The 24,192-nt window shown below is 36.6% G+C and overlaps 2 pseudogenes; both read left to right on the top strand.

The window, feature by feature from the left end:
* The first annotated feature begins 15,883 nt into the window (after positions 1-15,883).
* LOC148122913 (protein PAT1 homolog 1 pseudogene) lies at positions 15,884-19,853 on the top strand (annotated as a pseudogene).
* Positions 19,854-23,213: 3,360 nt separating this feature from the next.
* Positions 23,214-23,782, top strand: LOC125392917 (biorientation of chromosomes in cell division protein 1 pseudogene; annotated as a pseudogene).
* Positions 23,783-24,192: the final 410 nt, after the last annotated feature.

Genomic DNA, 24,192 nt, shown 5'->3' on the forward strand with positions numbered 1-24,192 from the left:
GTTTCTTGGTTTAAATTTCTCCTATTTATCTGCAATTTCCTTAAGACTTTACATGTAAACAGCTGGGCAGTGGTGTTGCATGCCTTTAATCCCAGCAGCAGGCAGATCTCTGTGAGTTTGTGGCCAACCTGGCCTACAAGAGCTAAATCCAGGAAAGACTCCAAAGCTACAGAGAAATCCTCTCTCGAAAATTAAAAAAAAAAAAAGACTTCACAAATAATCATTTATTTACAACTTTAAGTTATCAGAGAGTTAAAGTAAAACATCCAAAATCCATCCAGACAAGTCTGGTAATGGGCATTAAATACAATAAAAAAAATAGAAGTCACTTCAAGTCAGTTTAGCTCAATGAATAACTTTAGAGTCTTGGCCTAGTTGCTTGGCTTACTTAAAGAATAAAGCTGTTTGTTAATTGATAACATCTTAGTGAAGTACAAATATATGTTTAGTTTTATTTATTTAAAAATTTGTGAGAATTAGAAAAGCATGTAGGTACATGAAGATTATGAGTTCGAGATTAAGTGAAGTATATATCATAACTGAGAAATAAAAATGGATTCAGATCTAGAAATAGGAAACAACAATAAATGCTTTAAAAATTAAAATGGGCTACAGTAAAAAATATTGATAAGTATACTATAATTATTTTGATGGAATAAGAATACAGATGCTGAATAAAGAAAGCATTAAATAACTATGTACACATACATATTCTATGAAGAAGACATTTAAAACTGTGTTTTAAAGTACCTGTAAATGTTTTTGGAGTTTATTTTCATTATCATGACAAACTATGTAAGCCCACAAGATAAGCAGTTTCATTTCGTTCACAGTTCTAGAGTTTCTAGAATAATTTCATTGTTAAATTGAAGTAGAGCTTTGATGAAGTGGAGCATCATGTCAGTAGAGAGATTAGTGAGGCAAAACTGCTTACCATATACTTGCCAGGAGTCAAAGAAGTAGTTTGGGTAAGAGAAGCAGATATTATATTCAAACATATACCTTTGAGGCTACACAATTCTTTATTTATATTAGGCCATCAACTCTCAATACCTCAATCTCCACAAACTGATCAATGAATTAACAGTTAAAGTTAGTGCCTTCATAATCAAATCACCTGTTGATATTGCTATCAAGTGTTGTCAAGAATTCGACACGTGAGCCACTTTTAGTTCTATGCATTCAAACCATAAATGTACATTGACAATATAGTAAAACAAAGAGAGAAATGCATTAGTTATTTTTCTGTCATTCGGATAAAATAGTTTTACAAATTAATTCAAGGAAGAGAGGGTTTATTTTGTCCCAGCATAAAGGGAAGTCTGTCATTGTGAGGAAGCTAAGGCAGAAGGTATGGAAACAGCTAATTCCACTGACCTACAATCAGAGAGCAGAGAGCCGTGGTTGTTCTAGTTCCCCTTACCCCTATTCTATATAGTTCAGGAAACAAGTCCAAGAAATGGTACCACCAACTTTTCGGGCAGACTTTGACAACTTTGTTAGCCTAGCCAAAATAGACACTAATGGACATTCCAAGAAGAATTTAAATATTTCTCACATGTAAGCTTTTCTCCTAGTCAATTCCAGAGTATTAATTTGATTATTAAGACTAACTGGCAAAATAGCTAATAATCTCAGGAATAATTGAAAACAATCTTAATTGTATCTAATGTCATGAGCGAGATGTCCATGTAACATAAAAATTGGTTTGATAAAAACATGAATTAAAGAAATAAATGAAGAGAGAAGAAAGAGGGAGGCAAGGCAGGGGAAGCAAGCTCATTGTCAAAACCAAAAGTGGCATCCCTACAAAGTAATCCAAATGACCTACCTAGCAATAAAAATTTGTTAAAGTGCTGGAGATGTCGTTAACCTGACAGAACTGGACAAGCTTTCCTGAATTGTCTGTTGTATTTCTCTGCATTTCAGCTACTACAGGGTGAGATATATAACACAGGAGGTGGCAGTCATGCCTATTATCCCATGGAATGTTCAATTCTTCCTCTTCTGCACAAGGTATTCCAGACCAGCCCATGCTAAGTGATTCTGGCTCAAAAATATAATAATAATAAAAAAAACAGAAGAAAAAAAAAAAGAAAAAGAATCGCAGAGAACACAACATACTAAATTTAATCAAAGATGTTCAAAAGTCAGCATCAAATATTTTACCGTTTGTATTTAAGTTAACTTACATTTTCAGACGTTATATAAAGGAGAGAAATGATAAAAAAATACAGTATAAAACAAACATACATTAATACAATATGATTGATTGTCATGCAATTACATAATATAATTACAAAATTCAAATAGAATTCATTGGATTAGAGATTTATACTACCAATATGTTTAGTTTAAAATGATAAACTATATATGAAGTAAGTAATATGATTTACATAGACTATTTGGGTCACATTGAACTTTGAATTATTTCATTAAATGATTACAGCATGAGGGTTCCACTCATGGTAATGTCACTTTAAAGGAACAAGTTCTGCTCCTTCCTACTTTCTGTAACCATTTGCCTTTCTCCACTAGATAATGTAGTATGAAATTCTTACACATGCAATTGAATCATAAGATTTATAATGGTAATAGCAGGTAGAATCATGGGTCAAAATATTTGTCTTCTATCTGGCTTAACAGCAGCTATTTTAGTTTAGAAATCAAAAATTAAACAAAATAACATCTAAAAATCAATGAATCAACAGGGATAATCAGCATAATTTTCTATGAATCAGGAATTTAAAGGTCATCAGCTCTTTTATCTTGATTTCCGTTATTATTGTCATATTTAATAGAGCAAATGACCAGATAAAGTATACTTAGGTGACATTGTTAGATAATAAAAAAAGTAGTTTCAAAGATATCAAAGTCATTTATGAAAGAATGAAAATTAGCTTCAGAGAGTATAAAATTTAATGTGGTTCTTCTACATATATTATATCTGCAATTTGACTTATCCCAGTATAAAAAAAGAAACTATTCATCAAAGATACCAGTCCTCATCAATCACAATTTTAAAGTTTAATGAAATTTCTAGCAAACTCTGTTCATTTACAGGGATTTGTAGGAGGAGTGTGCATTGACAGAATAGGAGAGAGCTGAAAGACAGTGAGGGTGAGACTGTAGACTGAGTTCCAAGGCTGAGGATGTAGGTATTGCCATGCTGTCTCTGTTCCTTCCTACTCTACTTATGCAGTTATGATAACTTCAGGGGCAATGCTGACTTCTTCCAAATTTTGCCCATTTGTATTTCCATTTCCATGTCAGCAGGATAATAAGTGAATGTATTTATGAAAACAAAAGCAAGGATACAAGTGCCTACTAACAAATTTTACTTTGAGGAAAGGAAACACAAATGCGAGCAAACACAATGGGACTCTTGACAGAATAAAACATCTGCATGCTAACTGAAACCATAGACAGTCTCAAAATTGATTTTTACAACATTTTAGAAGTATATCAGTTGTCAATAAGTATATAATGTTTAATTCCTAGAAATAAAAAATGCCTAATGTATATTGTCTCTTTCAACTTTTATTCTTCTTAAAAGAAAAACTTTCCAAAACTAGTTTAAAAGACTGATAACAAAAGGAGAGCACTTGATATATCATGGCTGAGGGCTAGACAGGAAGACGCATCTCAGGCAATGACAATGACTCTATAAACCAAATGCATGAGCCTGGGCTGATCATAATGTTTATCTCCAGAGGCACAGGAGTGAAAGTTCCAAGGTAGAGCTTCAGTCATAAAAGGGAAGAAAGTTTGTAAATCGTTAAGGCTTCCAGCCAATTCTTCCTTAATTGTAGTCTCAAGACAGACTGTGACCATTTCAGGCTGAGAAGATAATGAGAAGCATAATTATCCTTTTTGCATGGCCTATACATAATTAAATTGAGTCCAATTCTCCTCTTTAATGCAAAATGGAAGGTCTTTCTTAACATGAGAAAATTACGCTTTGGGAAACCTTTATTACTATGCCTTTTGATTCAGAGATTGCCATTGCCTATAAAAAGCCTTGATAATTTCCATAATATCATTTAAAGATATTCTGCCAAAATTTGTTCTGCCATTTAGGACTTGAATGTGTATGTAGTTGTAATTGAGATGAAGTAACGTAGAAAGGTATTCTTTAAGGTTTGAAATCTTTAAGAGAGAAGAGAAAAAATCGTGTATCTACATTTCTCCGTGTGTATATACACAGGGAAATTATTTCATTTCCAACCTTTACAATAAACTCGCCTGGGAGTGTAAACATCAATCTGTCTTGCTTGTTTCCCACTACGGAAAACCAACTGTGGCATATACACAACCATACACACACACACACGTGCACAAACACCCTCCAGCCTTACACATACACACAAATAAATATGCATATAAACATATAAAATGAAAGAAGATATTGTGTAAATACCTATATTGATAAATAACTTTGGGGACTATGATAAACATGTTTTCTTTCATTCTCCAATCTACATATACATAGACACAACGTTTCAATTTTCCTAAGAAAATCATGTCACTCAATGACCAAATATGGGGTTTCCTTAATGTTGAGAAATTGTACCTATTTATATCATATGATATAAATGTTTCTAAAATCAAATTAATGTTTAAGATTTTAAATGTTCGGTATTCCATTATAACAGTCCAGTGACAAATATAAAGAAAAATCACATTTTTTAAACAGATGTTCTCTTTTCAGTCATGCATTTTTATGTAGAATTATCTAAATCACCTTTTTATTACAGCAAGGTAGTCAACATAGGATACTAATAAAGAGTAGTGTTTAATTGAAAGTTGCAACTCAAAGAGAGAATTAACACTCTTAGATCTGGGTTTCTTTTATAGATAGTCTATGGTTATGGTGGGGAGAATTACCACCATCCTTAGTGGTGTAACTTTGATTAAGTTACAAAAAGTTAATTTCTTTACCAATGCTTTCTTTTTCAAGTACCCTTAGTGTTATTTATTTTTTACCCTTAGCACTTTGTGGAAGAGCCAAGGGAAGTCCTGAGTGAACGGATATTCAGCCAATCAAGACAGCAATGCCTTAGACTCATGGGAATGGCAACTGCCTCCCAGGAAAAGTTCAGCAAGGTAACTGGGCCCTGATGGTTAAAGCACAGATTTATAAGCACTTTACATTTACCTAAAGACAGTGTCTGCAGAAAATGTTAATGGTGGCTCCCTCTTCTGAGAAAATAGCAACCTGAGTTCACTCCAAGACAGAGACCTCCTAAGAAGATGAGATCATTGGCCTCCTCCTCTCCTTCATTCTGTATGTAATAAATGTTGAGTCTGCAGGTTACTCCTGGTATGTATCCTTCTCCATCAGAGCATATTGTCCATCTGAGGTTAGTTTTCTGTTCATATGTCTGTGGTTTCTTTAGTTTCTATCAACCCATTTTGGCCAACGCCAAACTTGGGAAGACCACAGAGCCTCTATCTGTATTTCTTTTTACTCAGTTTACCATTTCCTCATTCATATTTGCTACGTCTTGATAGCCTCTCTTCTAGAGACTTTGTTTCTCTTCTAGAAACTCAATACATCTTTCTTACTGACTATAATACAAAATTAAACAATGTTTTCACTACATTTTCATTTGTTTTATTGTGTAGCTTTCTGTGCCCAAAGAATAAATTAACAATATGTTTTATTGAAATCAAGAAAGTCAAACTAAGGAAGTTGACTCTCTTTTAAATTAATTTAGTTTAATTTTCTTATAGCTATATGAACAGCTAATTAAATTTTATCTTTCTTAAGGACATTCAAACTGCATAAAAATTTTCATAATAAATTTCACTAGTAAAGGTCATACATACTTGTGAGATAAAAACCTGGAAATTTTTATGTTAGGAAATTAGTATAGTAAATTATATACTAAGGACACCTGAGTCTGTTTAATAAAGATGTTTGAAGAAATCATTGTTTTGGTTTCCTTGGTTAATGAACACAATTTCATTACTAGCTTAGTAACCCAGAAAAATCTGACCTTATTTACTGTATTATTGAAAATATATAAAAAAACAAAATTTACCTAGGGCTAAAGAACAACAAATAAAATATGAAAAAGAAGAAAGTGAGAAATCAAAAAATTGGACTAGACAAATTTTGAGGCAGATGCAATTAAATTAAGGATAAGCTGTGTAAACAGAAGTTATGTTTCCATTGAGCAGTGATTTGTTTCTGTTTTCACTAACTACTACCTATGATGAATATAATTCCAATTCTATACATAAAATTGAAATGACATCTTCATTAACTGTAACCCCACTATAATATCAGGAGAAATCATTAAGTCAGTGGAGAGTATGAAGTTGTTTGTATTTGTTTTTGAATGCTGTTCACTGACTAGTTTGACATTGCCAATTATTGATATTCAAAGAAAGGATTTATTCCTAATGTATTGAAGCCTATGAAAGGCAGCTCTGGGGAAGCAACTTCTAGTTAGAAGCAGAATAAGTCAAAAACAACACCAGACACTGACTGCAAACCCAAGTATGGACTACTAGACAGATATAAATTTTCATCAGTACTGGAGAGATGCCAGTTTTTCAGAACTTTTAGTAATTGCAGAAAATAAAAGTTTTAGTTTTTTAATGTTCTTGGCCCATTGCTCAGCTCTACAAAATGTGTAGTGGGTTTCCTTTCTATGCTAAAATTTCTTTATTCTTGAGGATTTCCATACATATACAAAATATGATTTAATTCATCACCAAAATTTCCCCTTTCAACTCCCTAAATATACCACTCAACAAATTTCACCAAATAACATAAGAACTGAGTGAAGAACAAGCCTGCTGTGAAAAGCAATCTTCTGTACCTTGCTGGCTTCTTTGAGCCTTCAGTTGCCAGGCTTCTTGTGCCTCCATAATCCCACAGTCATTGCTAAGCCTCCTTATCTGTAGCATGAGGGCTGGCTTGTTGGGGTATCTATTCCTGCCCGGTACCCCACAGCTGGCAAGTCCCAAGGAAAAATCGCACACAGGACTCCATAAGGTTATAAACTGATTGGCCCATTAGGTCAGGCTTCTTGTTAACTCTTATAACATATATTACCCCATTATCCTTATCTATGTTAGCCACATGGGCTCAATACCTTTCTCAGTGTGACAGCTTACATGTTGCCTCTTTCGTGGTCTGTACAGGAGTGGCGAGGGAGTTTTTTCTCCCTAGTCTTATCCTATTCTCATTGCCCTGCCTCTACTTTCTGTCTGGTTGATCCGCCTATATTTCCATACAAGAAGGCACAGTACATGCCATGAGGATTATGTCCAAGGAGGATATAACCTGGCAGACAGGTTATACCATGAAAGACCTGATTAACTACGCCCCTATACAGCAGGAAGAAGTTTGGAGAGAAATAACTACGTCCATATTTCCAAATATTGCTTATAAATGTTCTTTTACATTTAAAGGGGGATATGATATAGATATGAATAATTTGCATTGGTATGGATTTTAAGGTCAATTTTGTTATATGTGTATATATTCCTGATTTTGATTGTGTAGTTCATATAAAAATGCAATGTATAATTAAAAATATAGGTTGTTAATGGATAATCATCGATAATAGTCAAGCTTATAGTAATGTTAGTCTGATTTTCTAGAAGTGCATAGATATATTTCAGATAGATATTCATATCTTTCAAAGACTACAGAATATGGCATTTAATGTTTTAATAACTTAGGACTTTTCATGACAATGAGACATGTCTGCTCCTGGCAGCACCAATCTACTTCAAGAGGAAGATGGACATCAAAGAGGCTCCTTATGGAGTTGGTTAGCCATTTGGGCAAGAAACTGCTCTTGCCTGAACTGTTGCATAAACTGGACACAGAGAACCTGCAGAGAGAGGACTGCTGAACTTGCCTAAAGGTGAGATGGTCTTTCGGGGTTCCTGATTTATGAAAGAGTCTGCGAGACATTCTGCAGGACACAGCAGATAGTGACTGAACTGCCTTTGAAATTTCCTGCTTCATGGAAATGTCTGCTGGATATTATGGGCCTAAAGGCCGAAAATGGATGCCCCAACGATACAGAGGAACTTTGGGTGACTGTAAAGGCAGCGAGATGTCTCTGTCATTTCTAGAGTTTTGGAAGTTGCTTACTTCTTGTTTACTTAGGTAATATATCCTTCCGGAGTCTTTGATGGAGTTGAATAATAGATAGTCATAATTATAGTTTTCCATTATTATGATAAAGATATAGTTATAAATATTGTGACTGTTGATAACTGTTTTGTTATGTGTAATTTTACTATGTTAAAATGAAAGCCTTTCTTTTTTGTTTAAACAGAAAAAAGGGAAATGATGGAGGAGGGTTATCTGTTTATTGTGTTATTTTCATTGGTCAATAAAGAGACTGTCTTGGCCCCTTGATAGGACAGAAAATTAGGTAGGCGGAGTAAACAACAAAATGCTGGGAAGAGGGCAATGGGGCAGAAGCCATGGAACCAGCCACCAGGTCAGACGTGCTGAATCTTTTCGGGTAAGCCACCACCTCGTGATGCTACACAGATTATTAGAAATGGGTTAATATCAAGATATGAGAGTTAGTCAGTAACTAACTCTCTAGAGATGATGGGCCAGGCAGTGCTTAAATGAATACAATTTGTGTGTTGTTATTTCTGGGACTAAGCTAGCTGTGCAGAAACAGGGCGGGATGAAAAGCAGGCCGGCCCGCAACTCCACACTACACTTATCCCCAAGAAAAGGTGACTGCACTATCTGCCCATTCCAGAGCCCCCCAACGCAGAACAATCAGACGCAATAGGGTGTTTGGTCAAGCAGGAACTCAGTTTATTATTGTGAGCATCAGCTTATATAGCTTAAGTGACGTAGTGTGATATGAGGGTACCTTCATCCAATGAGAGACAGCTAATCCCTCTCTCTGACTAATTTTTGCTATCTAATTTTTGCTATCTCATCCTCACTCAAAGGCTTTCCTCTGTCCTACTGGCCTCAAAGTACAGGCCCTGAGATAATTCTGACCCAGCAGATATTACATGATGATTGAGTTCATGAACCTCACCATCATGGTCACAGACATAAGACCAAAACAAAATCAAGTTAACCAAAATTCAGCATAGGTCAGGAATGTGATCTTTAGATTCCATCCTTTCATAAGGAGTTACTTATTGGCAGTTGATTGCTATGATAGGGCAGGGAGGTTGTTTTAAAAGTGTGGCTGCCAAGAAATTTATCATGCTTCAGTGGAAGTCCAATGTGTTCTTATCTTCATCTATTTCATAGATTTTCTGGGAAAACAGAGGATACAGATTCCACATTGTGAAGGTGGAGTGTATAATGTCTGTTAAGTCATGTAAGTTATTTGCTATAGCAGCAATTAAGGATGGACAAACTAACCAATATGATATGAAGCAGTTCTCAATATCTACTAGATAAAATATATTGATATATGGAACTGATGCTCACAACCATCTCTCATTTTTCTTCATTAAGAAACTCTACTTGATATAGTTCTAAAAGTCGTATTTATCTTGCATCCTTTGATCTGCCATTGCTTTCTCTTACTGATCTGCTTTTGAAATACAAACCTCTCCTATTCTCATATTGCTGTCGATTTTGAAATTCTTTCACACAGTAGGGATATACCTTTTGCCACACCTTATGTTTTTGACTAATCCCTGATTTTATGATAATACACCTCCTTGATATTTCCCATTCTTCTGTTTACTCTATATACTTTTTTTCATGTGCTCATGTTTTGTTCCTTTTTTTCCTTGTTTTTATTAGAGCTTTAGAAACAATCAAGCAAAACCAAAGCTGATTAGACTTCCATCTACATGTCTTCACATTTCCTACTCTAATGATTTAATGGCAAGAAGATTGCACAATAATTAAGGAACTGAATTGTCTTGGGATGCTGACATGATGTTCACTGTCCTACAGGGAATATTTTAGACCCCCCCCACCAACGTCAAGTTGTTCCTACTTTTTTGCTTTTCAAATTACATGTTGATATGGAAAAATAAATCATAAAAATATATTTTTTAAACGTTTTGTGTTTATATATTACCATTTTGTGAATTAGGAAATTTTGTGAATAGGCTGTCACTTATTTCTCTCCATCTGATACTGAGTGTATCATTTAGAGATGAGATTTAAACAAGACATACAAACGCTTCATTGAAATAGTGATTTGGAAACAGAAAGCAGGAAGGCTCCACTTACTTGGCTGATATCATATGGAATTTAAAAATGATCCAGAAAACTAGACAGTGAACAATTGTGCCTCAGAGCACCCAAGAAAAGAACAATACTATAGTCTCCTTAACTATTACGCCTGAATTCAAAGCAACATCAGTTCAGCTATACCAACTGTATTTCTCTAAATGAGAACTAAGTATTAAAAATGGTGCTGCTTTTACTGATGCCTAAAGATTTTACAATCTAATATTATGATCACTATTTCTTGCTTAACGTCTTTCATTTTACCTAAAAGAATTACTGGCAAAAAAATTTATAAAACAGCAGTTGGATATCAAAACTTATTATTTGTATATATTTTCTCTTAAAAAAAGTCAAACCTTTAGGTTAAATTATGCAAAACGTAGGAACACATTTTAAACTATGGATCACCTACAATTATGTGTTACAAGATTTATTCAGTCACATTTCACAAACAGGAAATTAAGATAATTAAATAAACACCTGAGTAATTTTCCTTTATTGTTATCTTTGATGACTCAGTTTTTCATATTTATTATCTTCTTTTTGAAGTACGTCACTTTTTCTCAGACAATGAATAGTATTTCTACAACTGATCCAACTCTTTACTATGACACATTGTAATAACTTGTATATAAAACTGTCATATCCATGAGACAACATAATACTTAAATATATTCATTTCTTTGACTTTTTCTCTATCTTCATTAATGAATACAAATTGTGGCATAAAAATATGGTCATAATTTTGGAACAATGAATAAAGTATATGGTACTGGATTATTCTATCAACAATCTGATAAAATACGCTATCACTTAACATTGTATAATTTTTTGCCCTATTTTATTTCAAAGAAATGTACTGACAATTGATTACATATCATCAGCTGAAAACAAGCCTACATATCAGAATATATTTTAGGAATAAAATAATTTAGCTCAAATCTGTGTCCTTAATATTATCACCAAAATCATGAATAATTCTACCTTGGACATGGTTTACTGTTTCAAAGAGTGAAATATGCTTTATAAAAGCAAATGAAAGTGATATTTGGATTATATGTACTCAAAAATGGTGTTCATATCTTAACACATATACAAGACCAAACATCATATTTGAGAGGATTTTATATTACAACATTTGTAATTTGACTATTATATTCATTTTCATTTATTGCAATAATATAATGTTCATAAATAAACATTTAGTAACATGAGCTTAAAGATCATGTTAGACAATTTTAATATAAGGAAACAATGTTGTTCTACTGTTTTTCTGTGTATTTCTCATACAAATATCATTGATGTAACAAAGAGGTTTTTATATTCAATTCAGATATATATCAATTTATAGAGTGAAGTATTAATTTGTTTCATCTTATGACTCTTAGAGGATATTCAATATTTTGTGTAACTTAACAATCTGAAGAGTACCTGAGATATATAAACTGTTAAACTACTGTCCATGGTCAGCCTTGGATTTCTTATATCTTTAACATATTTATTGGAATAATTTTCAATGAGAACAATATATATCCATTTGATGTATTTTTTGAGATCAGTGTCAAACATGAGAAAGAATTAGAGAAACAATGTGATTATTGGACTAACTTCTTGTAGAGTGGTAATGGTTTCTATAACTTTTCTACTCAAAGATAGCTGCAGTAGCAAAATATTTATCCTCAGTATGGATAAAAAGAGTCAAAAAATTATTTCACTGTAGCACATCACACAACTTATTATTGAATGGTTTCTAGTACACAAGTACTGAATTAGTATTGCAAAACTTTGGGAACAGTCCTTATGAGTCAAACTATGTGACTTTATGATGTTTTTCAGTCTCATATAAGTACATTATCTTTTATAGTATTCTCAATCCTTCTTGAAGGGAATATTTTAATAAAGAAGAAACAAACACAAAACACTCTATTCTTTCTTTTGGCTCTAATATTTGTCTTGTCTCTTCCTTCTTTAAAGTTTTGTAAGTCATATAGAGAAAATTATAGATGCATTGTTTTTTTTTCTTTTATCTGTGCTGAGCATTCAGCCACCATGCTAAAACAAGTTCTCTATAGTAAGCACTTTGAGTAGGAAACCTACTGAACAAGACTTACATCTACAGCAGGATTTATCCAAGACTTATGTGCATGTCAACTTTAACCAGAATAGTTCAGCAGCTGTGTCTATTATTCTTTGAAATTTTTTTCAAATATTACCATCTTATATATTTTTCTTTATTACTTTCTGTTCCTTGTTTTCCTTTTGTTTTAAACCAAAACAGAATCATTTTATAGAATTATATAGTATTTCCATTTATTCTACATCCTTATTATCAAATTGGGATTATTTGTGTTTCTAGACATTTAGTTTTTGAGATCTTTATATGGTTTGGATATAAGCTCTCTATCAGATGAGTATTTAGTGAAATATATATATATATCCATTCTGAAGGCTACCACTTAGGGGAAAGTTAGTACAGAATAATGTAACATTAAAAAATCCTATCATTTAAATAAATTATTTCATCAAATGAGCAATGATGAAGACAAAAGCAGAAGCAGAAAAGAATCACTGTATGCTTACGATCCATACTATTTTTTATTAGCAACGCAGACACTATTTATGAAATAATGCCTTGGGACTCTTGCAAGGAGGGGCCACTTGTTTGTCCCAGCTGCCTGGCTAGCTTAGCCCCAAAATAACCACACAGAAATTGTATTCATTAAAGCACTGCTTGGCCCATTAGTTCTAACTTCTTATTGGCTAATTCTTATGTTACTTTAACCCATTTCCCTTAATCTCTGTATCACCATGTAACAGTGGCTTACTGGGTAAAATTCCCAGCATCTGTCTCCAGCAGATCCATGGCATCTCTCTCTTTCTCTGCCTCCTTTCTCCCAGCATGTCATTTAGTTTCCCTCACCTACCTAAGTTCAATCCTATCAACAGGCCCAAAGCAATTTTTTTTTATTAAACAAGGAAAGCAACACAAAGACAGAGGACCTTCTACACCATTTCCCCTTTTCTGTTTAAACAAAAAGGAAGGCTTTAACTTTAACATAATAAAATTACATATAACAAAACCGCTATCACGCAAGTATTACAGTTACAATATTTGTATCTACTTTATCTTTTATCATAACTAAGAAAAACTATAATTATAACTATAAATTCTTCAACTCTATCAAAGCCTCCAGAAGGACATAATATTATCTATGTAAACCAGAAGTGTATTGTAAGCAACTTACAAAACTCTAGAATTGACAGAGACATCTTGCTGCCTGGACAGTTACCCAAAGTTCTTCTGTGCCATTGGGGCATCCACCTTCAGCCTACAGACCCATAGTGTCCAGAAGACTTTTCCATGAAGTAGGAAATTTTAAAGACAGTCTGCCTTCATTGGCCATTTGGCAGTAACTTTCTTATGTATCCTGCAGAATGTCTTGCAGACTCTTTCATAAAGCAGGAACCCTGAAGGATCATCTCACCTTTAGGCAAGTTCAACGGTCAGTTCTCTGCAGGTCCTACATGTCCAGTGATCAGTCCAGGAAAGAGCAGTTTCTTGCCCATATAGCTAACCAACTCCATAAAGAACCTCTTTCAATGCCCATCACCCTTTTGAAGTAACTTGGTGCTGCCAGGAACAGATGTGTCTCATTGTCATGAAAAGTCTTAAGTCCTTAAACATTTCAAATGTCATATTCTAAAAGTCTCTGAAAGATTTGAAGAATACATATCTATCTATATATAATATATCATACATATATAAGCATATATATATATATATATATAATCTTACTAACTTGACTACAAGCTTGCTCTATCTTCTGAATGATCACTGACTCTTTTATTTTTCATGTTCCATAATAAGAGATGTTTAAAAGACCCTTCAAGGCTCATGGTTAGTTCTGTTGGACTGTGTTGATGTGACAAATACGTTAAATCATTTTTCTGGAAAGACTATTACTAGTCATACTAAAGAAATAGGACCCAGGAAGAGAGAACTCAGAAACAGATTTAAGAAACCATTCTATTGAAGTCCATCTTAATGACATTTTTATTTTTCAAAATTGTTCACTGTGTTGTTTGGTAACTGAAATTTTCTCCTTTAAAATAACATCTTTAAAACAACACCATTAAAGCATGTTTTGAAACCGAATAAAAATTCAGATATTTAAAGTTTTATATATATAAATAAACCCCTATTATATTTAATGACATAATCTACTGGGGTCTTATTCCATAAGAGTCAGGCAGTTAGCATAATTACAAAGGGAGAAAGTTTAAATATAAATAAAATTCTTCCTTCAAAAATCATTGTCTCTGATAACACCATAGAGAGAAAACAACGGAGAGAACTGTAAAATCTCTGATTTCTGATCAATTGATATTGGAATACTACAGAAATGTTTAGTGATGTCAGAGATGTCTAGGTATGACTATTTATTGTCGCAGGCTATCCTGTTCAGCCTGCTTTTTGCAAGGGTATAAAATGTTGAGATAGAGCCCTATTTTAGGGACTTGTTTTAAATTTATCTTGTGAGCATGTTCAAGTGAATCAAATTAATAAATATAGAAACACAAAATAAAAAATGCCGAGATTTTATTCTGAATTAAGGAGTTAGTTAAATGATTGAAACTTGCTGGTACCTACTACTTCCCAAGCATAGAAAAATTAATGATGTATAAAACTAGATTTTACCATTTACAGATCTGAATCTGAGGCTGTTCAGGGGCCAGTAAGTCAAAAATTTTATGTTCAAATGTTATTTAGTTTGAAGTGTAATAAATCTATGCATTTTATGGAGTAGAGAACTAAGAGAAAACTGCAGAGTAATTATTTTTGTGACCATGAAGTGGCATTGGATGTGACCTAACTTGTAATTATGTGAGCTTTACATATAATGAAATGCCATTACTCTTCTAGTGTTGAATGTTAAAAATATTACATTTACTTAACTAGAAAACCAGGATAAATCTTATAAGGAACTTGGAGACTGAATTTTAAGGACTTTGCAATTATTCATCAAAATGTTTCTAAACATTTTTTCTTCTAATATACAGTGTTTGTTAAAGAATCACAGAATTCTAAGGGAAACTTCTGATATTTAAAATAATAAGTTAAGGGTCAAAGTAAAAATAAGACAGTGAGTAGATGACAAGTGTAGTCCTGTTTTTGTTGTGGTTAGAAGAACCTTGACTATGGATTAAGAATAAAATGAATATTTTCAGAAACTCTGTTTCTATGTTTAACTTCCTAAATATAAAAATCATATTATATGCAGCATGTGCATTTATTGTTTGCAAAATTAGTTATCTATAAGAATCCCTGTTTGTTACTTCTGTCATAAAACTTTTTATATCACTATGATAACAAATCAATAATTTTTAAAGTACTACTATTCACAGAAATATTGTTTCTTTAAAAACAATCTAATTTGGGCAGAGAAAGATGCCTCAAACAGTAATAATTCTTGTCCTCAAGTTTGACAATATATGCTCAGTCCCTGGAACACACATAATGGCTGAAGCAGAGCCTCAACAATGCTATCTCTAACCTCCAACTGCAGCTGTGACACATGTTGCCACAAACGCATCAATCATCCACACAGAAAAATACATGCATTCAGCTTTAAAGTAATTTGTTTATTAAAAAAATTTGGGTCGGCGCTTCTTTCCCTCCCTCCTCCCCATTCCCCTCCCGGCTTCCTTTCCCCCTCCCCAAGAATGTTCCGCTACGAGTCTTTAGAGGATTGTCCTCTAGATGAAGATGAAGATGCATTTCAAGGCCTGGGAGAAGAAGATGAAGAAATCGACCAATTCAATGATGATACATTTGGGTCAGGTGCAGTTGATGATGATTGGCAGGAAGCACGTGAGCGCCTGGCTGAACTGGAAGAGAAGCTACCTGAGGCAGCTGATGAACAAACAGGCAATAGAGAGAGGGATGAGATGGACTTGTTGGGTGACCATGAGGAAAATCTAGCAGAAAGGCTCAGTAAGATGGTGATTGAAAATGAGCTAGAAGATCCAGCTATCATGAGAGCAGTGCAGACCAGGCCGGTTTTACAACCTCAACCCAGAAGTCTGAATTCCAGCATCTGGGATGGATCTGAAGTTCTGAGGCAAATCCGTGGACCACTTCTTGCTCAGGAAATGCCTGCAGTGTCTGTATTAGAATATGCCTTGCCGCAGCGGCCCCCTCAGGGCCCAGAAGATGATCGGGACCTTTCTGAGCGAGCTTTACCAAGACAGTCAACATCACCTGTCATTGGAAGTCCTCCTGTTAGAGCTGTTCCTATAGGCACCCCACCTAAGCAGATGGCCATTCCCAGCTTCAACCAACAGATTCTGTGTCCGAAGCCTGTTCATGTGCGGCCCCCAATGCCACCACGTTATCCTGCTCCCTATGGTGAGAGGATGTCACCAAACCAGCTCTGCAGTGTCCCGAACTCCTCCCTTCTGGGCCACCCTTTTCCGCCTAGTGTTCCTCCTGTACTCAGTCCCCTGCAGAGAGCACAGCTTCTTGGAGGAGCACAGCTACAGCCTGGATGGATGTCTCCCAGCCAGTTTGTACGGGTCCCTGGATTTGTTGGTAGCGCCCTGGCTGCCATGAATCCTAAGTTGCTACAAGGGCGAGTTGGGCAGATGCTTCCCCCAGCACCAGGCTTCCGTGCCTTCTTTAGTGCTCCATCCCCCACTACTCCACCCCCCCAGGAACATCCTCCTGGCCCAGGACCTCACCTGCAAAACCTAAGACCTCAGGCCCCAATGTTTAGACCAGACACAACTCACCTTCATCCACAGCACCGGCGCCTGTTGCATCAGAGGCAGCAGCAGAGCAGAAATCAGCATCGGAATCTCAACGGTGCCGGAGACAGAGGAAGTCACTGGACCAGTCATCAAGATCATCTCCGGAAGGATCCATATGCTAATCTCCTGTTGCAGCGGGAGAAGGATTGGGTCTCTAAAATCCAGATGATGCAGCTGCAGAGCACTGATCCCTACCTGGATGATTTCTATTACCAGAATTACTTTGAAAAACTGGAGAAATTGTCAGCTGCTGAAGAAATACAAGGTGATGGTCCTAAAAAGGAGCGTACCAAGCTCATCACCCCCCAGGTGGCCAAACTGGAGCATGCATATAAGCCTGTGCAGTTTGAGGGCTCTTTGGGTAAGCTTACTGTCTCTAGTGTGAATAATCCTCGGAAGATGATCGATGCTGTTGTGACGTCTCGGAGTGAGGATGATGAAACAAAAGAAAAACAAGTTCGAGACAAGAGAAGGAAAACCCTTGTCATAATTGAGAAAACCTATAGTTTACTTCTTGATGTGGAAGATTATGAAAGGCGCTATCTCCTAAGTCTAGAAGAAGAGCGGCCTGCCCTGGTGGATGAAAGAAAGCACAAAATCTGTAGCATGTATGACAACCTAAGGGGCAAATTGTCTGGACAAGAGAGGTCAAGTGATGACCACTTCGTACAGATCATGTGTATCCGAAAAGGAAAGAGAATGGTTGCCCGCATTCTCCCTTTCCTCTCCACAGAGCAAGCAGCTGACATTCTCATGGCAACTGCCAGGAACCTCCTTTTCCTTATCAAGAAGGACGCACAAGATGAGGTGCTGCCATGCTTACTGAGTCTCTTCTCTCTTCTCCTCTATCATCTTCCTTCAGTGACTGTCACCAGCCTTCTGCAACAGCTAATGAACCTACCTCAAAGTGCAACTGCACCAGCACCCTCCAATCCTCACCTCACTGCTGTGCTCCAGAACAAGTTTGGCTTGTCACTGCTCCTAATCCTCCTAAGCCGTGGGGAAGACCTACAGAGTTCGGACCCTAATATAGAATCAACGCAAAATAACCAGTGGACAGAGGTGATGTTCATGGCAACGAGAGAACTTCTACAGATACCCCAAGCAGCCTTGGCCAAGCCAATTTCAATACTCACAAATCTAGTGTCCCTTTTTTCTCGCTATGTTGACCGGCAGAAACTGAACTTGCTGGAGACAAAACTACAGCTGGTTCAGGGGATACGATAAAAGCTCTCCGGTGTGCCCTGTACCTTCTTTTGGCTGACACCTGCACTGCTGCCATCACCAATGGAGTGTTTTTAATGAGGGAGGGGAGGTAGCTTATGACCCAAAGGAAAGTCTTGTGGGATCGACCTATTTTCAGAGGTTAGCTCTGAATGCCAGGTATTTCCCCACTGCTCTGATACTTCTGCTGGGTAATACTTCCGCTGGTTTCTTTGACCTTCTGTGTTACACTTTGCATGTCCTACTTTTACTCAACTCTTCTCAATTTTGCATTTTCTTTTCCCTAGAGACACAAACATAATATCCCTTTATCCCATCACCACTATTACAATTCAAAGTAGGTTGTAGTCTGCCAAAGGTTCTCTCCATCCTTTGAAGTCTTTTTTCATCTTCCCTTATTACTATGACTATAGAAGAGCCAAAACCAAGTAGAAGTCAAGATAGAGGTAAATATACACACCCCTACACACATGTTCATGTGGTCTCCAGAGGGTCCTTAAAGAATGAGTTTTAGTTTGAAAAATATTTAGTTGACATATACCTCTAAAAATAAACCAGCTGATATATTTTTAGTCTGTTTCTGTTCCATCTTGTAATTTGGTGGATTCTACTTTTTTAATATATAAATACAGGGTACACGGCACATTACATTAAATCAAACTTGTTAATTGGCTGTTGCCCAGCTCTAGGCTGAGAAGTCTTTTCTTTCTCTCTCCTGTATTTCCTTTGTTCCTGACCACCGTAATGGAAAGAGCACACACACAGCTAAGCCTTTCCTGCGATGAGTACAGCGTGCTTGAGCCTGTCCCTCAAGTGCATTCACGAGTACCCAAGACGAGCCTCACGTAGAGCCTGCTTTTGCAGTGTAGCTTTGCGCACCTGCACTGTCTTCCTGATGTGACTTCTGTAAGCCATGCTTCTGCTTCTCTTCCCCATATCATTTAGTGTCTTGGGTAGAAGCCTCCAAATGTAGCCATGGCTGCTAAGCTTGGGCTGTTCTGCCCTTCAGTCTCCTCTACCCTGCAGCAGAACTGCTGTCCTGGCTGCTTAGTCTTGCCTGAGCCCCATCTACTGGCAGCTGGGGCCTGGGTTTGAATCTTAGGGACACTTTCCTTCACCCTTCTTACCTTCAGCAGTCAGCCAGGATAAGGGACTTAGCTCCCTAGTAGCTGCAATTCTAAAGAACTAAATTGAATTTATTTTATATTCCCATCCTGATCCTACTTTCTGCTCTTCTCACCTTTTTGAATGTAGTCGGGACAGGCTATGATATTTAAAGAGAATAAACGTTTTTGCACATACCTAGATAATGGTAAAGCCCTCCGTTACAACCAGCTGTCCTCGTTCTCATCTTCATTTCTTCTCATTCTGTGGCCTCAGGCTCCGCCAGCTGCTCCCCAGTGACGGTCTCTAGCTCCCCTCTACCGTCTGCTGACTGTCTCCACTGAGCCTTTCCTACCCTCCCTTCACACCTGATCAAGTAAACACTTGATTATTTTCTTCTTCCTTATTGTGCTTTTTGTTCAGTTCTAATTAATAAAAATAAAAGTTTCTAAATTTACATTTTTATAGGGTATTGTAAATAAAAACAAATTGTATACTTGAAAAAAAATTTTGTTCACACTAAATGTATAAAATATTGAAGCACCATGGAAAGATCTTTTATATACATTTCTGGTATGAAAAACTTAGAACTATTCTTGGAAAATGTAACAGATATCTTGGGAAAGTTTTTATTTTAACATATCTTATTGATTGATTAACTACTATTTATTGTATTTTTTAAGTTAGTATAGACAATATCCACAAGGTAACTCGATTAATTCTAAGTATCTTTTCAGAAAATATGATGTTTGAGTTTAAAAATTAAGTCAGAACCAACAACACTATGTTGGAAAAATCTTCTGAAATAGCATAAATGACAAAAAAATGGTAGGAATGAAATTTAAAATGCATTAAGTTCAAATGCCATCTAACTAAAACCCTAGTTTCCTATCATGTTCATTGATGGTAAAAGTCTTCTCAAAGCATTGTTCATGAGGGAGAAGCAGGCAGCTGAGAATTATTTATAAAACTGTCATAGCTTAGAAATCATAATCTTAGTTGGTTTTTAGAGTCTGTGAACTTACGAGCTTTTTTCGTTTCTATTTATTTATTTATTTATTTATCGAAAATTTCCACCTCCTTCCCCCCTCCTTGCTCTCCAGTTCTAAGAGAAGTCAGAGTGCCCTGTCCTGTGGAAAATCCAAGGCCTTCCCCCCTCCATCCAGGTCTAGGAAGGCGTGCATCCAAACAGATTAGGCTCCCAAAAAGCCAGTACATGCAGTAGAACCCAAATCCAGTGTCATTATAATTGGCTTCTCAGTCTGCCCTCATTGTCAGCCACATTCAGAGAGTCCGATTTGATCACTTGATTGTTCAGTCCCATTCCAGCTGGCCTTGGTGAGCTCCCATTAAATCAATTCTACTGTGTCCGTGGGTGGACGCACCCCTCGCATTCCTGACTTCCTTGCTCATGTTCTCCCTCCTTCTGCTCTTCATCTGGGCCTTGGGAGCTCTTCACAGAAAGCTTATTAAGGATGTACAAAAATCAACCAATTAAATAGCAGAGTGCTATTTTCTGATAAATGTCTAATGTTTCTATATCTTTTTCATTCATAATAAAATTAATAACAAAGAAATTTTACATATGTGAGATGGTAGATGGACCTGTAGGATGTATCAGCTAGCAAAAGCACTGGGCCTGAAGTCTGATGACCTGATTCCTACGTCAAAAGATTGGAAGAACATAACTAACTCCAGTGTGAATTTCACTGATGCACACACAGGTGATGCAATGCACATGCATTTATAAACACTTACACACACTAAATAAACACATAGATAAACCAGTAATTCACATTAAAAATATTAGATAGGTTACATGGTGTTTTTATCACCTTATCTTACACACTTTAGCTGCTGTTTTGTATAATGTTTATAAATCTCAGTTCATTATGTTTTCCATACATATGGCAGAAAACACATTCCTGTATCAAAACTAGAAAAATGTATTTAAGTTCTTGCTATTTGTTATTATCAGTTCTTTTTCTCTTGAAGAGCATGTACTAAAAAATTTTGGATGAGAGGGAAAGGACTAGATATACATCACAAATCTGTGTGTTTTCTTTCACTTTAGGACTAATAGTCATTTTCATGAACTGCAATCTGTATTTTTCACATTTAGACTTTAACTAACATGAAATGTGTTTTTATACTCTTCCCCTTGGACACAGAGACTGCTTATTCATTTTTGGCCACCCAGACCCAAAATAATCACAGAGAAACTGTATTAATTAAAACATAGTTTTTCCAATCACTTAGGCATATTTCTAGCTAGCTCTTATATCTTAAATTAACCCACCTCTATTAATCTGCGTATCACCTTGAGGTTGTGGTTTACCAGAAAGTTTCCAGCTGCTGGCTCACATCTTTCTTTTCGAGAAGCTACATGGCATCTCCCTGACTCTGTTTAGTCTCTCTCTACATCTCCAGATTTTTCACCTGACTTTATTCTGTATAGACATTGGACAAAGCAGCTGTTATTAACCGGTGACAATAAAACATAATCACAACATACAGAAGGGAATCCCATATCACCCCCTATTGTCTTTCCTATTGGTTGTCATTTTTGGTTTTCTTTAGTTATTAGATATAATTATGACCATTGTGAGCACTGTGGGTTCTATTATAAAATACTATAAGTGATTGCATATAAAGCTAGACTTTATTTTCATCAGTTAAAAGTTAAAATAATTCATATTATTAAAAGATATTTATATTCATACTCAAATTCTTTATGACTTTGGAAAGGACAATTTCTTAGTGATCTCATATGATGATGGAATGAACACAGATTTTAAGTTCTTCTATCATAAGTCCACTAATATTTTAGTTTAGTTCTGACAAATAGCATGATAGAAACCTGAAGAACCAGACTTCTCTTCTAAGGCCAACATATTGAGCTTTAGGCTTCAGCATGTTTGGAGTGCTCAGACATTTGTTATTTTGTTGTTAAATTCATAACAAGAAGAAATTATCCATGACTGTCTTTCCTAATAATAGTTATAAGCTTTGAAAAACACCCATGATGAAATTGCTAATACAAAGCAAAATATAATTCCACTTCATATTTTAATCACAGATGGGTCAGTTCCAACATAGTTGCAACATTTCTCTGTCAACATCTGTTGTAGGGAGACCGCTTATTCATCCTGGCCACCTGGCTAGCTTAGCCCCAAAACAACCACACAGAAACTGTATTAATTAAATCACTGCTTGGCCTATTAATTCTAGTTTCTTATTGGCTAATTCTTCTATCATAATTAAATCCATTTCTATTAATTTACATATTGCCACATGGCAGTGGCTTACCAGGTAAAATTTCCAGCGTCTGTCTCAGGCAGATCCAGAGCATCTCTCTGACTCTGCTTTCTCCCTCCCAGAATTAAGTTCCTTCTTCCCCACCTACCTAAGTTCTGCCTATCAGGCCAAGGCAGTTTCTTTATTCATTAACCAAAACAGGCAACACATAGAAAGAAGGATCTCCTACACCAAATATCTTTGGTGAGAATGTAACAAATCAAATACTAGTAACTCCAAGGAAACTGAGGTAGTTCACTTTACATGAATCTTATGAAATAGCAAGCATTAAAAATTTGTAAATAGTTTCATATCTAATTGCTTTCTGGTAAGGTCCCATTGAAATAGTATTCACTGGGAGTATGGAAATACTCCATAATAAACATATACTGAATGACTGTTGAAATACTGGTACGGGAGGCAAGTGGGGAGTGCCATGGGTCCCTCCACCTCCCACCCTACCGCCTCCATAGCTGCCACCTCCATGGGGTCCTCCATGTCTGCACAGCGGGCCCACGGCTGCCGGAGGAGCATCCGAGCGCTGGCCTCTGCGCAAGCGTGGGGTGCAGCCATGGTGGATGGTACAGGAGCTGGCGGGGCGGACCAGGCCTCGGGACTGGCGGCGGTTCGAGTGGGGCAGGGCACCTGGTCAACCCCACTTCGCTACCTCCGGGAGACCCGCAGCTCATTGCTCTCATAGTGGAGCATCTCAAGAGGCAGCCTGTTCGACAGCTTCCATCCGGACTACCTGGCTGACGTGGACACCAAGCCAGCTTACTAGAACCTGAGGCAGAAAGTGGATAATTTTGTGTCAACACACCTGAACAAACAGGAATGGAATCCTGCAATGAACAAGAACCAGTTGCGAAATGGGCTGAGGCAGAGCATGGTTCAATCAGGCATGTTGGAAGCAGGAGTGGACAGGATCATTTCTCAGGTGGTGGACCCCAAACTAAATCACATCTTCAGGTCACAGATAGAGCAAGCAGTCCACGAGGTCCTGGCAGCCCAGAAAAAAGAAGCTGTGCCAGCTCCCCCTCCAGAACCTGAAAGCCAGGATCCTCCAGCGCCATCCCAAGATACTTCCTAAGGATATGCCTGATACCTTTGGAAAACTCCATTTACTGAAGAAATGAAACGGATTCCAGTTTCATTCGAGTATAATTTTAGTCGACCATGTCACTACTGACGTCAAGATTTTGACCTTGACTAGGGTCGTGTCCATATTGGATGGACAGCAAGTTTGGTGGTGAGACGTTATTCATACTTCCTCATGAATTGTGCCACCTTTGGCCGCCTGTCCAGGGGTCTGACCCCAGTATCGACACTACAGAGGTTTAAGCACTACGTGACTTGGACTGTCCTGATCAGACCTTTGTACTTGAACCTGGACACTGCATGTGGATGTTAATGCTTGTGTTCTGCAGTATGCAGAAGCCGGGCTGGGGCTAGACAGTCAGGACAGCAAAGGGCCATGGGAGCAGCTGATTGACAGTGGGTTTTGATACCATTGCTAGAGTTATAGACTGGGATGTGCAGCAGTTAGCGTC

The sequence above is a fragment of the Myodes glareolus genome, chromosome 2 (genome assembly GCF_982192425.1).
Source record: "Myodes glareolus chromosome 2, mMyoGla1.1, whole genome shotgun sequence".
Lineage (NCBI taxonomy): Eukaryota > Metazoa > Chordata > Mammalia > Rodentia > Cricetidae > Myodes > Myodes glareolus.